The 15,995-nt window shown below is 40.3% G+C and overlaps 1 protein-coding gene and 1 long non-coding RNA gene across 3 annotated transcripts in view; both read left to right on the plus strand.

Moving 5' to 3' along the window:
• LOC121080575 (mitogen-activated protein kinase kinase kinase 1-like) overlaps positions 1-15,995 on the plus strand; it is a 124,186-nt gene that overhangs the window by 77,734 nt on the left and 30,457 nt on the right. The window lies entirely within an intron of this gene.
• Positions 739-5,638, plus strand: LOC121080577. Its single transcript, XR_005825422.1, has 3 exons — positions 739-823; positions 4,557-4,563; positions 5,625-5,638. It is a non-coding gene; the product is annotated as an uncharacterized LOC121080577 (long non-coding RNA).

Consider the following 15,995-nt stretch of genomic DNA (forward strand, 5'->3'; position numbering starts at 1 on the left):
GTATCATTACTTGTCCAAAATAAAATAACTGTTCTTTTGAAGTAACATGACAGTATCATATAAAATATCAAATGCTGTGAGAAGATAGTTGTAACGAAAAGCTGAAAAAGACAATTTTAAGGGACTATTGCTGCATTGGAAATGAAAGCTAGAGAAAACTAACTAGACAGCAGCAAAATGGAAACCAATAATGCTAGGGACAGTATATATATACTAACTGCTTGCCCTGAGCATCTCTTCCAGCACTAATCACAGAATGGTTAGGGTTGGAAGGGACCCCTGGAGAGCATCTAATCCAACCCCCTGCTAAAGCAGGTTCTCCTAGAGCAGGTTGCACAGGATTGCATCCAGGTGGGTTTTGAATGTCTCCAGAGAAGGAGACTCCACAACCTTTCTGGGCAGACTGTTCCAGTGCTCTGTCACCCTCAAGGTAAAGAAGTGCTTCCTCATATTCGGAAGGAACTTTCTGTGTTTCAGTTTGTGCCCTTTGCCCCTTGTCCTGTTGTTTGGCACTACTGAAAATTGCCTGGCCCTACCCTCTTGACATTCTCACCCTTAAGATATTTATATGTATTGATAAAGATCCCCTCTCAGTCTTCTCCTCCCCAGGCTAAATGGGTCCCGCTCTCTCAGCCTTTCCTCACAAGGGAGATGCTTCAGTCCCCTAATCATCTTCATAGCCCTCCACTGGACCCTCTCCAATAGTTCCCTGTCTCTCTTGAACTGGGGAGCCCAGAACTGCCGAGTGTTCCACTGTGCCTCCATTCTAAAGCATGGAAGTGGAAATTGTGTAGAACAAAGTTTTACTTTAAATAATTGTTCAGTTGTTATTGCTGCTTTTCAAAGAACCTGAAAGCATACAATGAAAACTTAGAACTAAACAAACAGCTGAACAGACACTTTAGATCATTACTGGAATTAAATGCAGAAGTTAACTACAAAAGTTTCTCAATGTTCTGGTTGCTTTGTGGGTTTTTTTTTTAATTTTTTTTTAAATTGCAAATAAACTGTTAGATGAACACACAGTACATCCACAACTCTGAATGAATACCTTTTTTGCAGTGTAATAGTCTTGTACGACTATACGTTAAATCACTCTTCTCCATCACTGTTATCACTATCTTTGAGCTTTGTAACAATGCCTAGGTCACGATCCTTTAGCTTAGGCAACTTCATCAGGTGAAAATACAAACATTTATTTCTCATACAAATTTGCAGAATGTATTCTATCCACAAGACACTTTATGGAGAGAGATTATGCTGCATTGTGTATGATCTATTAGAAGTGAAAAAATGGTGTTCTTGAAAGAAAATACTTCTTTAGATCATTACTTTAGAACTGTTTTTGCACCTGCTATACTGCAAGAATACCCTAAGCAGTAATGTATCTTTGTGGACTGTGAGATATCTGTGTGATTACATTTAAACTTTGTGGCGAATGAAGAGACGGGACGCAGCTTGATGCAAGCAAATGTCAATTTATTATACAGAAGCACGAGGTTTTATACACTTTCAGAAGCTGCGCGTTTTAAACAGATTGGTTCTTGAAGCTAAGCCTTGCATACTAGGCAATCCCTGATTGGTGGTTAACTACCAGCAATTAACAGCAAGGTGTTACCTTTCCTTGGCACCATCCATCTCCCACTCCCCTGTGCTCTGCAAACATGCCTCATCATGTTAAGTGTTGTCTAGACAAGCTCGAGCACATTCCCCTCAGCTAACTGATTGCCACGCATGATCCTAGTTTCCAGCCCGCTCCTGCATCTCCCCCTTCCTGTTGCACAAAAAGAACCTTTGAAACCGAACGAGTAAAAACAAGGTATAAGTAATAGAACAAATAAAAAACCAACTGAGACATATTATCAGTGTCAAAATAACCCACTGTCTTTGTTCTGTAAAATTGTACAATTTCCCCTTTTTGTTTTTGAACAGCTAGTACCAGGTTTGCCATGTTCTGCAGGGCCCTTGCAAACATGACAGCAACCAAGACAATAGCAAACAAACAATACTGCCAATTGATTGAATGAATGCCAAAAAGGCTGAAATTTTCTCAGATTTTGATAACATGTTGCTGCAATGGGGCGCCTAAAATCCACGCAGCACATACCATCAGAATCCTCACAGCCATGTCCTTGAAGCAACAACAAAAAGCAGTGGCAATTTTGACTCGCATTCTTAACTGCCTACCAAACAAGGTGATTTAACTCTTTAATGCTTTCCCTGCTGTTACTCCGGGTAAGAGAAGAACCGCTGCGACACGTTCCCATCATAGCCTCCTACTACATTAACATCTACAGAAAGACAATTATCGACATTCAAAGTGTAAACAATATCATCTTCTTTTGGATTAACATTATACATAGGTGGAAGGGCACACCAAACAAGAACTGGTTCAGTCAAAAAGTTCAAAACATAGCATGCCTTCTCTGAACATACCTCTGGGGTCATTCCCTTCATTCCCTCTCTTTTTTATGCAAAGAGAAACACTTTTACCATAACAGAGAAGCCCCTATTTACATCTCTGAGCCTGGACACAAACCGCAGCTGTATGCTCCACCAGGCTCAGGGCAGGAATCATTCATGTAGTTACATAGCTATATATCACTACAAGCATGCAGACACCTATTAAACACTAGATAACCCTGTTTATCTTTCCTATTCTCCTTCACAATACCTAGCTGTTCTCTCATCTCTTGTTAGGTCAAATATTCTCCAGTTTCCTCTCCTATCTCTCTCTTCAGACATTCTCTATCCTCTTTTTTGCTTGTTAATTGTGAGGAGGCAAAGGTTGTGTGTAGCTGGGTGACCATGACCTGCTTTATGTTACAATCAACTAAACACTGAATACAGGAAAAAAAAGGTATGGGAGACATAAGGCAAACATCAATAAGGTGGTTAAAGATAATTATAATAAATCCTGTAATACTTGTGAGTCATGGCCCAAAGTTTCCCAGACATGAGAAGAGACCAAAGGCATCCCGCCCCTGGCTCTGCTGCAGATCTTTGTTTTAAGGCTTTTGAGTTTTGTATACTTTTGTAAATTAATTCACAGTGGTCACTCAGATTCACGTAACACATCCTATCAAAGTCTTCACACTTGTGTCCCTGTGCTAATAATAAAAATCAATAGCAACTCGGTTCTGTAGCAACATATGATGGACAGAATCAACATCTGTTAATAAGCCAGAAAAAAAAAGAACAGTATTTGTAGTATTACTTTGTTTAGCAAGCTAGCAGCCTAATTTACTAAGCAAGTTAAGAGCGTGTACTATTCTTACAGAAGAGATTAGAGAAGCAAAAATCTGTTATGCTGCATTCCAGAACTCAGCCTGAGAGTTACAGTCTGCTATGAGTTCTGTGTTACAATCATTTGACACATGTTGCGGTTGCGATTGTGAAAGTTGCCCGTTTACAATTTTCATTGGCATTATCACAGCTAGTTGTTTTAAAAGCAACCCTTGAGCTTCCTCTTGCTCGACTTGTTGCAAAATATTCTGAAGCCAATCAATCAAGTTAGTATTAAAGTTAGTGACTCTCTAGGACCCTGCAAGACTGTGGGCAAGACTCCCACATCCTGACTGCTTTAATAGCCATTCCTTCATTTGCAAACAGTTGTCCCTGGGATACCTTGCCTGAGTCACAGAATCGGCACAACTAATTTTCTCCAGCCAACTGCTCATAGTTAACAGCAATTCCCCGATTAAGGTTTTCAATCAAGGCCACTATACATAGCTCACAAAAATCAAATAACCACATCATATACTGTATCAGTTAGTATCATACAAAGCAATAACTTCCAATCATGCAGTGTGAGCGTATAAGGCTCTGCAATTACTTTAAGAAGGGACATAGAAAATGTATTATGAATCCTCCCTTCCCGCACTGCTTCGCTTAACTCTTTAACAGCCTCGTATTGCACAGGCTGCCACTCTGCAGGTTGATTTGTCTGACAAAATACTGAACATGCCATAGCGACTCCCAAAACCCATCACTGAAGTGTTTCCCACTTGCATTCCTGCCACCAATCCCTCAGACTCCCTTTCACCCTCCCCAAAAATACAATCAATGCATCAGGAGAGACCAGGGGGTGGGGGAAAGGTCTAGCTCCTTTTCCAGATCTATAGGACCTGGATCAAAAGGTTTATCAGTGTCAATGGAATCATTGTCCGAGTTGTCCTGTTCCCGTGCTTGCTCCTGTGTTGTGAGGGTCGCTGCAATCAGTGACAGAAGCTTTGGGGGCAGAGGAGGTGTGGACAGTATCGCCGTCGCTGACGGTGTCTTGAGAAGAGTTGCACTGTCGGTGGAATTTACAGCTTCCTCTGGTTTAGCACCGTTAGTAGAAATAGTCCACACTTGGCAAAGAGTAGTCAGAATTTGCCACCAAGATGCTAAATGCATTCCCGACATGGAGTTCCCCTCCGCGGCAGCATCATGCAACTGGCTGCTGTATGTACACACTTTCATTCTTTCAAAGTCTCTTAGAGTTTCTTGGCTGCTCACCTGTCTCGATGAATACAGGTGTTATCCTCGGGGTTTAGGTTGTCCGCCTGGTCCAGGCAGCAAGTTCAGCCAAGCCGTCTCCTCCGGAACGCAGCCCTCTTCCACAAGCTGTCTTTTTTCTGTCCTTATTCTTCCAAGGCTTCGGAACACCACCATAGGGCTCACCGTTTGAGGAGACTGAGGCACGGACTCCCAGATCTGACTAGTAGACCCTTCATGAGTCCATATACGTCTCTTTCTGGGGACGAAGCCTGATTCCCCATTATGGATTTCCCACAGCTCACCTCTCAACTCCGGAGGGATTTCAGGCCGGCTCCTGCTTCCTTTCAGCAGATCATTCAAAGTTCTGTGGGATTCGCTGCATGTCGCTCAGATAGGCGATTTGAGAGCCCTTCACGTCAGATCCTTAAACGCATCACGTCGGGGTCACCAATTTGCGGCGAATGAAGAGACGGGACGCAGCTTGATGCAAGCAAATGTCAATTTATTGTACAGAAGCACGAGTTTTATACATTTTCCAAAGGTGCGCGTTTTAAACAGATTGGTTCTTGAAGCTAAGCCTTGCATACTAGGCAATCCCTGATTGGTGGTTAACTACCATCAATTAACAACAAGGTGTTACCTTTCCTTGGCGCCATCCGTCTCCCACTCCCCTGTGCTCTGCAAACATGCCTCATCATGTTAATTGTTGTCTAGACAAGCTCAAGCACATTCCCCTCAGCTAACTGATTGCCACGCATGGTCCTAGTTTCCAGCCCGCTCCTGCAAAACTTAACATGCAAACTGATTTTAAGTATAACTGTAGGCACAAGTGTGGGAAACGGCATGCTGTTGGGACACAATCTTTCTCACTTACAAGGTATCAAAAGGTATGTTACTTGGGTTAAAGTCTAACTTCTATGACAACTTCATTTTCACCAAAGGATTTGCAGTTAAGTACACAAACTAATGCAGCTCAGCTGAAATTTCACTGCTATAACAGAGTACAGAATACTTTTCCCACTGACCTTAGAGGTTGTGGTGGTGGTGGTGACGGTGTGACAGATATTTGACTTTTAACCCAATACATATTTTCAGCTGTGTTAAATCCACCTGTACACAAAGAACACTTATTCCTTCTGAAGCAACAGCTGAGGATTTGGACAGTCTTTTCACCTTGAGCTGTTCCCAATTTAGAGGCTAAAAAAAAAGAAATAATTCAAAAGGTATTCTGTCAATATGCTGATGCAGTTGTAAGTTAAATTCTGGTCACATTGAAATAGGGTTATGTTCTAGCATTTATATATATGTAGCACTCAATTATAATTTATGAAAAAAATTCAGAATTTCATTTTATCTCAAATTGCTTGGAATTAGATTAGGTTGCAGTTGTCATCCTAACAACTAGTTTCCACATTTTACCCCTTAACTGAAAAACACACATGATGAAAAAGTGTATTTCTAGAAACAGAAGAGTAATTGAAAAAAAAATCTTATGTTCACAATTGTTTTTCTAAGTATTAAAGTAACTTTTTTTTTTACTTTTTTTTAATGCAACCAGAGACACTTCATTGTACAGAGAAGCTCATATTTATATCTCTGAGCCTGGATTCAAATTCCAGCTGTATGTACCACCAGGCTCAGGGCAGAAACCATTCATGCAGTTACATAGCTATATATCACTACAAGCATGCAGACACCTATTTGCTACTAGATAGCCATATTTATCTTTCTTACTTTCCTTCACAATACCCAGCTGTTCTCTCATCTCCTGCCAGGTCAGACATCCTCCATCCTCCTCTCCTATATCTCTCTTTAGACCAGGGGTCCTCAAACGTTTTAAACAGGGGGCCGGCGCGTGGATGAAGTGGCAGGAGGTCATCTGCGGCTGCTTGGTTTCCCCCCCCCAACCCCCAGTGGGGGGTGGGGTGGGGGTGGGGGGGTTCTGTAAATACCGGGGGCCAGACTGAGGACCCTGGGGGGCTGTATCCGGCCTGTGGGCCGTAGTTTGAGGACCCCTGCTCTCTATCCCCCTCTCTCTTATTTCCCATCAGTAATGGTCAGATGATCTCAATACTCCTCTCACACATCTCTCTTCAGACATTCTCTGTCCTACTCTTCTTTTTTGCTTGTTAGTTGCGATGAGGCAAAGGCTGTGTGTAGCTGGGTGACCATGACCTGATTTATATTACAATCAACTAAGCGCTGAATACAGGAAAAAAGGCATGGGAGACATAAGGCAAACATCAATAAGGTGGTTAAAGTAATTATAATAAATCCTGTAATACTTTTGATCCACAGCCCAAAGTTTCCCAGCCGTGAGAAGAGACCAAAGGCATCCCACCCCTGGCTCTGCTGCAGATCTTTGTTTAAGGTTTTTAAGTTTTGTATTCTTTTGTCATTTGATTCAGAGTGGTCACTCAGATTCATGCAACACAACCCATCAAAGTCTTCACACCCATGTCCCTCTGCTAACAATAAAAGTCAATAGCAGATCGGTTCTGTAGCGACGCATGACAGACAGAATCAACATCTGCTAATAAGCCTTTTTTTAAATAATCATACTTATTTGTACCTTCAACAGTATAAAACAATTTCCTCTTCTCGGGCAGAGTGGTCGTTTCTTTTGTGTGCTTGTGGGTTAGGATAAATGAAAAAGCTTTCTTAGAATTTACTTTCATGTGGTACCAATCCATGGCAATAAATAAAACTACTTAAGTGTTTCTGTTGATATTTTTGTTTAAGTTTCTGAGGTTTCTGTCAGTTTATTGTTTGACTTTTTTCCAATTTTATAGTCTTTTGAACTGCCTTGTTATGTCCGCAAAACTTATCTTCCATTGTTGTCAATGCTTATTCATGTTTATATATTCCATGTTTTAACATTTTTCTCCTTCCCTGATATTTTTTTGATCAATAAAAAGATGTTATTGGCAAATTAGGCTACTCCAATTTTGTTTAACAATAGTATATGAAAGCTCGAATAACTGTTGTAACTTAATCCTAGCCAAAACCTATACAGTTACTTTGGGGAGGAGATCTCGTAATGGATTTATGAACTAGAATTACTCCATTATTTGGTTGTTGCTGATTAGAAAGCACAATGAAAGATTAACTCTCCAGTTCTGGAAAACTCTCAGTTTCTGTTCAAAGAGGTTTTTTAGCAGCAATAAGAAAATTCATTACATTTCTGCTAAACATAGATGCAGTTGGGATGATTTAGAGTTCAGTGCTTATTTTAAAATCTTACTAATTATTTTCAATATATTTTGTGGTCTCAAAGTCCCATGTGAGGTTAGAAACAGATTTTTTCTAACTACCCTATAAGTACATATACCAGAATGTTTGGATAATGCAATAGTGGGTGAATATTAGTGTAGGTTTGGGGTTGTTCCCCAATGTGGTTTATTTTATATCTTTTAATCTTTCTGTACTTCCTTAGATACTTTGAACACTGAAAGCAATTCTGTATCCTGGTGGTGTAATCAGTACAGTGATGATATTTTACATGTTTGTACAAAACAATTGCTTACACACAGTCTTGATGGAAGGAAAAGATTTTTTTTGTAGCTGAAAAGCATGAGAATCCTAAAAAATTCTGTCTTTGAGTCAAAAAATTGTTAATTTCAAAAAGACATGCAAGAAATGAGAAGTAGCTAAAGCTTTTCCTGGTAGACTGCTGAAAGACAGAAGAAAGAAAGACAGACATCACCCCCTGCTCCCCCATAGCATTTACTTGATTCAAATTAAGAATGTTATCTGACTTTTTGCAGCACATCTAGGTTTGCTATTTTTTAATTTTATTTTTCACATATTAATTTCCCTGTAATGGTTACTGAAGCCATTGGCCTAGAGAACTCAAGAGTGTGGTCAAAGTGGGATGCAGGAGCTAGCGTGTAGAGCTATATGTACTGAACAGTGATTTCAGTAAGTTTAATGGCCCGCAAAACCTGCTGAAGGTTGGCAGTAGTCCACTGGAAGTCAGTGTCCTAACCAAAAATCTGAAGGTGATGTCAGATACTGCTACTCTTTCATGAATCTGGAGTTAGTAGGACCACATATATTTCACTAGATAAAAATAAATACATTTTTTGCTTACTTCATTTATTAAGATTGTTTCACAGCTAGGAAAAAAATATAGTGACTGACTCAATAGATTTTACTTCTTCCATTCTTCTTCAAATACTGTATCAGTGTTTAATACTGCTTCTAGTTGCTCTTGCACAGTATGTCTTGATGGATTTAGACTATTCCTTTTCCAAAAAGCATATTTTGCATAATTTTAGTGTCTATCTAAGTTTTATGCTCATGCATCTTTCTAGATACATGTAACACTATCTTTTATGGTGAGGTGCCCGTCATTTCTGAAGCTTTCTCCTAGGTGCTTGCTTACAGGAGAATATATTGTACCTAGGAGCCTGGGAGGGAATGACTGTACTGAAACTTGAATGTAAAGCCTTTCTGATCAAATTCCATTTACATGGAACGTTGTGTCCTTCCTCAAATGACTGGTGACAAGCTGGAGCTCTTGTAAAGTAATGCTTCTCTAGTGTTATGCTTTCACACTACTATGTGAATGTGTCTGCAATTTTTATGTCGATTTTTAAGCAAATACTGATTATATCTCTCTTCCTTTATCCAGGCCGATACAAAAGGGATGTGAGCTCACTGCATTTTTACTGACAGTATGTTATTATTTTTTAAAAAATTAATATCAAGACTTATATTTCTAAAGTAGTATATGTTACTACAAGTTAAAAGCTTAAGTACATTGTTACAAGTAGGATATGAATGCAGCAAAGTCTTTAAAATCTCAGTCAGGAATATGCTGAGAATAAGAAAAAATGGTATATTTTTGTTAAGGAGTAGTCCGTATACTTGCTGTCCTGTAATCAGCTTCCTTACTTTATCACAGACCTATTTGGTTATTATGGATTTTTTTAATGGCTTTCTAACTACACTGATTATTTTTTTTTGAAGTTACCTCACTAAATACTCCCCTCCTTATTAGATAAGATTGCTGCACTTAATTACTCTTTATATTCTGGATTTTAAAGAAGCTGAAATAGGAGTTATTGAAACCATAACCATTTTTAGCTATATGCTTGCAGAAGTTTTGAATGCCTTTTCTTGGAAGTTAGTTGGGTTTTTTTCATGGTAGCTTGTTTTTATCTCTACAAAAATATTTGTAATAGTAGCTGCCACTGTTAGAATGGGTATAGTTGTTGTATGCCTGGCCTGTGGCTAGACTAGTTGACAGACATCACCAAAAGGTCCCTCCTTGTTGCACAGGGAGACATACTCTCCCTGTACAGCACAGTGCACTCTGTATTGCATGCGAGGGTGTTTTACTGAAAATCCGTCTTGGGTTTTCATTGTAAGAGCATGGTTCACCTGTGATTTTCTGCTGATAGAAAATATGCTGTCCACTATAAATCTACCATAGGTGGGTGAAGGGTTCTAATACATTGCTATAGGGTGGTGTTTTTTCACCTAGAAGTTACTCAAAATAGGCTTGCGAGGAATTTTTTACTTTATTTCTGTACCTCAGGAAAGCTTTTTATGCCAGAGCTAGAAATGTATGTGGAAATGTTTACTCCCCTTTGGCTTTTGGAGCTAAGCTTAGTGTGTGCATAAATCTTTGCAGGGTAAGGAGACATTTTGAATGGGTCTCTGAGTGTCAGTGAGCAAAACAGACATCTCTTTAGCAAGTTTTAGTGCTTCTTTAATACAGTTTATTATTGAATTCCTAAATCTTAGGAAATCTAATAATTGCCAGTGTAACTCACTGTTCTGTTTTTTCTTCTCTTTTCATGTAAGTTTGTCCATATATTTATCAAATTAGAGCATAAGCTTAAAGATGAATACCAAATAACAAAACCAGATACAGACAAGATATGTAAATAAGAAAAATTGGGATGATTAGCATACTGGGGTTCTGCTTCATGACTTCTAGTTTTACTGAAGTAGCATTTAGTAGATGATGATAATAATTTATAATTGTCAGCAGTGTACACTAAGAAACAAATAAAATCCTGATGAGAAATATAATTTATTTTTTTTTTACCATGGAAACATGGTATTAAAATCGTTCTTCAGAAAAGAACAAGAGCAAATCTGTTAAATGTCTTTCTGGGTCTCTAGTCTCCTTCTGTAAGGCCAGAGCTTGTTGAGGTTTATAACTTTTTAAAAATTTATCTTTAAATATTTTAAAGACTTATTTGTTTTGAAAAGAGTAAGTCTGGTTCTCCGTTTGCATTACATACCATTTACTGCCTAACCAGTCATTAAGACTTAAATTTAGACTGTTATGCTTCTTTGCTAGAAAGAAGAAAATAAAGGCTTATAAATGTTATTTGCTTTGTGATTTATGATTGTCTTTTTGCCGAGAGAACTTTAAAATTCCCTTTACACCAGCAATCTCGGAACATTTGATATCTGCTGATAATTCTGCAGTCTTGAACAGTGCCAGAATGGTCTAAATTCCCTTTCTTGTTTATAACTCCTCACAAAATTATTTAATAGGTTGTAGCTTTGGAAAATCTATGTAGCTAATTCCTGTCCAAGTTACTTGTTTACATGCTAATCCCCTTTCTCTAATAGCTATGCTTGAGATCCTAAAACCTGGTGCAGATGAAATAATCATAGTTGACTGTAAGTGAGCACTTGTATTGCTATCTTTTTCTTTTTAATGACATCACTGCAGTTCTTGGAGTAATGCCCATTAGTATGTCACACTGGGATGGGGGCAGGACATGCTTTTTCTCCTCAGTTGCCCCAATGTGAGCTGGGCATACTGGATTCTGTTCTCTGTTGGGATACTGAAGAAACTGACTGAATCTTGTGTAAGCTGTATTGTCACATTTCAGATATTAGTCCAAATACATAAAATTATGAAAATAATTAGGCTGCACAATTATTAGTGGCTTTGGGTCTCCATGTATCAATGTAAATTATCTACTTCCTGTAACTTTGAGAAATTTTGCTCAATAATGGAATAAACTTGGTTTTATAGAGATAAGATACCAGACTCCCTCTGCAAACCTTTTAGTATGAAAGTAAAGAGTTTGAGAGATCATGTAATGAACTGCTATTTTAAAATCCTGAAAATATCACAGTATATGTATATCTTGATGCATCAGAGTTGGTACTGGGAGACTGTTGTGGTTTAACTCCAGCCTGCAACCAAGCACCACGCAGCCGCTTGCTCACTCCCCCTCACCCAGAGGGACGGGGAGGAGAACCAGAAAGGAATGTAAAACTCCAGGGTTGAGATAAGAACAATTTAATAGGTAAAGCAAAAGCCGTGCATGCAAGCAAAGCAAAGCATAGAATTAATTCACCACTTCCCATGGGCAGGCAGATGTTCAGCCATCCCCAGGAAAGCAGGGCTCCATCATGCATAATGGTCACTCAGGAAGACAAACACCATAATGCCAAATGTCCCCTTCCTTCTTCTTCCCCCAGTTTATATACTCAGCATGACATCATATGGTATGGAATACCTCTTTGGCTAATTTGGGTCACCTGTCCTGGCTGTGTCCCCTCCCAATTTCCCATGCCCCTCCAGCCCTCTGGCTGGCAGGGCCCAAGGAACTGAAAAGTCCTTGATTCAGTATAAACATTACCCAGCAACAACTAAAACCATCAGTGTCCTATCAACATTGTTCTCACATCACGTCCAAAACACAGCACTGTACTAGCTATCAAGAAGAAAATTAACTCTATCCCAGCTGAAACCAGGACAGAGACTAAATAACAGCAGGAATGATTAGAGAGACCTAGGAGCTTTTGTAATATTTGCTTCAGATGTCTGATAGCTTCCTTAGGAAACATGCAGAAGAGAAGCCCATTTCATTAGCTTTGTGGCAAACATCTGTTGTAAATAGAGACCGATATTTCTTGTCTTGTTCTGTAGGAGGACTCCTTTTCAGTGGCTACTGAATATTGCCACAATCTCAAAGTATGACTAGGTGGCTTCACAGCAAACAATTCAACCAATTTTTTTACATATTTCAAGTAGGTGGATTTGACTAAATAGGAGATAGAAAATCCAGGCAGGTAATTTACCTCTAACTTTAGACATCTATCTTTGAAGATCTGTGTCTTCATCACTGAAGGGGTGATCCTTCTTGACCAGGGCCTGTGAGGTTCCACTGAAGGTGATGGTTCAGTCTTGTGCTTCAGTTATGAATGTTGTCCTATTAGCAGTGAAATGTTCTTTGACAAATGCATCTTTTTGACCTGTCAGTCTTCCAGAGATACACTTGATTATCATGGTCTTTGAGACCAAATGACTTTATAGGGAGAGAAGACAAGGGATGTATCAAACTGAGTAAATAACAATTACTACTAAACTAGTAAAGGTGTAGGCTCAGTAGGTTAGGGTTTAGAGCCAAATAACAGAAAGGGTTTTCTTCAATGTTTTCACATTCTAAATGGATTTGTTAGCCTTTTATAGAAAAATGCTGGAAGAAATAGGATAAGCTTTAACTTTTAAAACTACTTTGTAAAGATGTGGCTGTCACCTGATGGTGGTTTCCAGCAGGGATGCTTGCACTGCAGCCTGGGATCCCCAGGGCAGTGGAGGTTCCACAGAAACCTGCTGGGTGTTACGTTTCTCTGTTTAATTACACCTTGTCACGTGAAAAGGGTGGGGGGAAATCCTCTCAACCCCAGGTGTTTGATCTGTCTATCAGTACCCCAGGAAAGCCAAGACCCTTGTGTCCGACCAGTCTGTCAGTGTCCCATTATAGGGACCCTTCACTGAACAGTCCCACTGGATTGGAGGGCAATGCAACTGCCTTGTTCAGGGAAACATGCCAACAGCATAAGGGGGACCCCTCAGCAGGTCTTCCCACTTTATTTAAATGTGTTACCCACTGCCAACAACTGTTAGCGCCCACAAAGGACTAACACTAACAGTTTACAGAATAACACTCTATTATAAAATCATGACAAGTTAAGTTTCGTGATTGCCAGTGATAGGGACTGTCTGTAAAAAACAAGCTTGAAATGATACACAACCAAACTATATACAACCAAAACCATAATTACTAATGACAGCTAGAATTAGTTAGTTATTTAGCATGCATAAGTCAAAGTTCTTACCCAATAAGCATCCCTATGGGGGAGAAGACAGGTTCAGCCCATCAACTGATCCCAGAAGTTAAAATGGAGTCTTCCTTAACTTCCACCCTCATTCATTCAATTTTATACTTTACTCTCAGGTGCAGGAGCGGTCTGCAAACTAGGACCATGCATGGCAATCAGTTAGCTGAGGGGAATGTGCTCGAGCTTGTAGGTCAGGAACCCTGGGAGGACAAGGAGTGTGAATAGACACAACAATTAACATGATGAGGCATGTTTGCAGAGCACAGGGGAGTGGGAGATGGATGGCGCCAAGGATGGCGCCAAGGAAAGGTAACACCTTGCTGTTAATTGCTGGTAGTTAACCACTAATCAGGGATTGCCTAGTATGCAAGGCTTAGCTTCAAGAACCAATCTGTTTAAAACACCCACCTTCTGAAAGAGTATAAAAACTCGTGCTTCTGTACAATAAATTGACATTTGCTTGCATCAAGCTGCGTCCCGTCTCTTCATTCGCCGCAAATTGGTGACCCCGATGTGATGCGTTTAAGGATCTGACGTGAAGGGCTCTCAAATCGCTTATCTGAGCGACTTGCAGCGAATCCCACAGAACTTTGAATGATCTGCTGAAAGGAAGCAGGAGCCGGCCTGAAATCCCTCCGGAGTTGAGAGGTGAGCTGTGGGAAATCCGTAATGGGGAATCAGGCTTCGTCCCCAGAAAGAGACGTATATGGACTCATGAAGGGTCTTCTAGTCAGATCAGGGAGTCCGTGCCTCAGTCTCCTCAAATGGTGACCCCTATGGTGGTGTTCCGAAGCCTTGGAAGAATAAGGACGGAACTGGTCGATAAAAAAGACAGCTCGTGGAAGAGGGCTGCGTTCCGGAGGAGACGGCTTGGCTGAACGATCGTCTGGCTGTCTGGACCAGGCGGACAACCTAAACCCCGAGGATAACACCTGTATTCATCGAGACAGGTGAGCAGCCAAGAAACTTTAGAGACTTTGAAAGAATGAAAGTGTGTACATACAGCAGCCAATTGCATGATGCTGCCGCGGAGGGGAGCTCCGTGTCGGGAATGCATTTAGCATCTTGGTGGCAAATTCTGACTACTCTTTGCCAAGTGTGGACTAATTCTACTAACGGTGCTAAACCAGAGGAAGCTGTAAATTCCACCGACAGCGCGACTCTTCTCAAGACACCGTCAGCGACGGCGATTCTGTCCACACCTCCTCTGCCCCCAAAGCTTCTGTCACTGATTGCAGCGACCCTCACAACACAGGAGCAAGCACGGGAACAGGACAACTCGGACAATGATTCCATTGACACTGATAAACCTTTTGATCCAGGTCCTATAGATCTGGAAAAGGAGCTAGACCTTTCCCCCACCCCCTGGTCTCTCCTGATGCATTGATTGTATTTTTGGGGAGGGTGAAAGGGAGTCTGAGGGATTGGTGGCAGGAATGCAAGTGGGAAACACTTCAGTGATGGGTTTTGGGAGTCGCTATGGCATGTTCAGTATTTTGTCAGACAAATCAACCTGCAGAGTGGCAGCCTGTGCAATACGAGGCTGTTAAAGAGTTAAGCAAAGCAGTGCGGGAAGGGAGGATTCATAATACATTTGCTATGTTCCTTCTTGAAGTGATGGCAGAGCCTTATACACTCACACTGCATGATTGGAAGTTATTGCTTTGTATGGTACTAACTGATACAGTATATGATGTGGTTATTTGATTTTTGTGAGCTATGTATAGTGGCCTTGATTGTAAACCTTAATCGGGGAATTGCTGTTAACTATGAGCAGTTGGCTGGAGAAATTAATTGTGCCGATTCTGTGACTCAGGCAAGGTATCCCAGGGACAACTGTTTGCAAATGAATGAGATGGCTATTAAAGCAGTCAGGATGTGGGAGTCTTGCCACAGTCTTGCAGGGTCCTAGAGAGTCACTAACTTTAATACTAACTTGATTGATTGGCTTCAGAATATTTTGCAACAAGTCGAACATCAGGAAGCTCAAGGGTTGCTTTTAAAACAACTAGCTGTGATAATGCCAATGAAAATTGTAAACGGGCAACTTTCACAATCGCAACCGCAACATGTGTCAAATGATTGTAATGCAGAACTCACAGCAGACTGTAATTCTCAAGGCTGAGTTCTGGAATGCAGCATAACAGATTTTTGCTTCTCTAATCTCTTCTGTAAGAATAGTACACGCTCTTAACTTGCTTAGTAAATTAGGCTGCTAGCTTGCTAAACAAAGTAATACTACAAATACTGTACTTTTTTTTCTGGCTTATTAACAGATGTTGATTCTGTCCATCATATGTTGCTACAGAACCTACTTGCTATTGATTTTTATTATTAGCACAGGGACACAAGTGTGAAGACTTTGATAGGATGTGTTACGTGAATCTGAGTGACCACTGTGAATT

The sequence above is a fragment of the Falco naumanni genome, chromosome W, assembly GCF_017639655.2.
Source record: "Falco naumanni isolate bFalNau1 chromosome W, bFalNau1.pat, whole genome shotgun sequence".
Taxonomy (NCBI): domain Eukaryota; kingdom Metazoa; phylum Chordata; class Aves; order Falconiformes; family Falconidae; genus Falco; species Falco naumanni.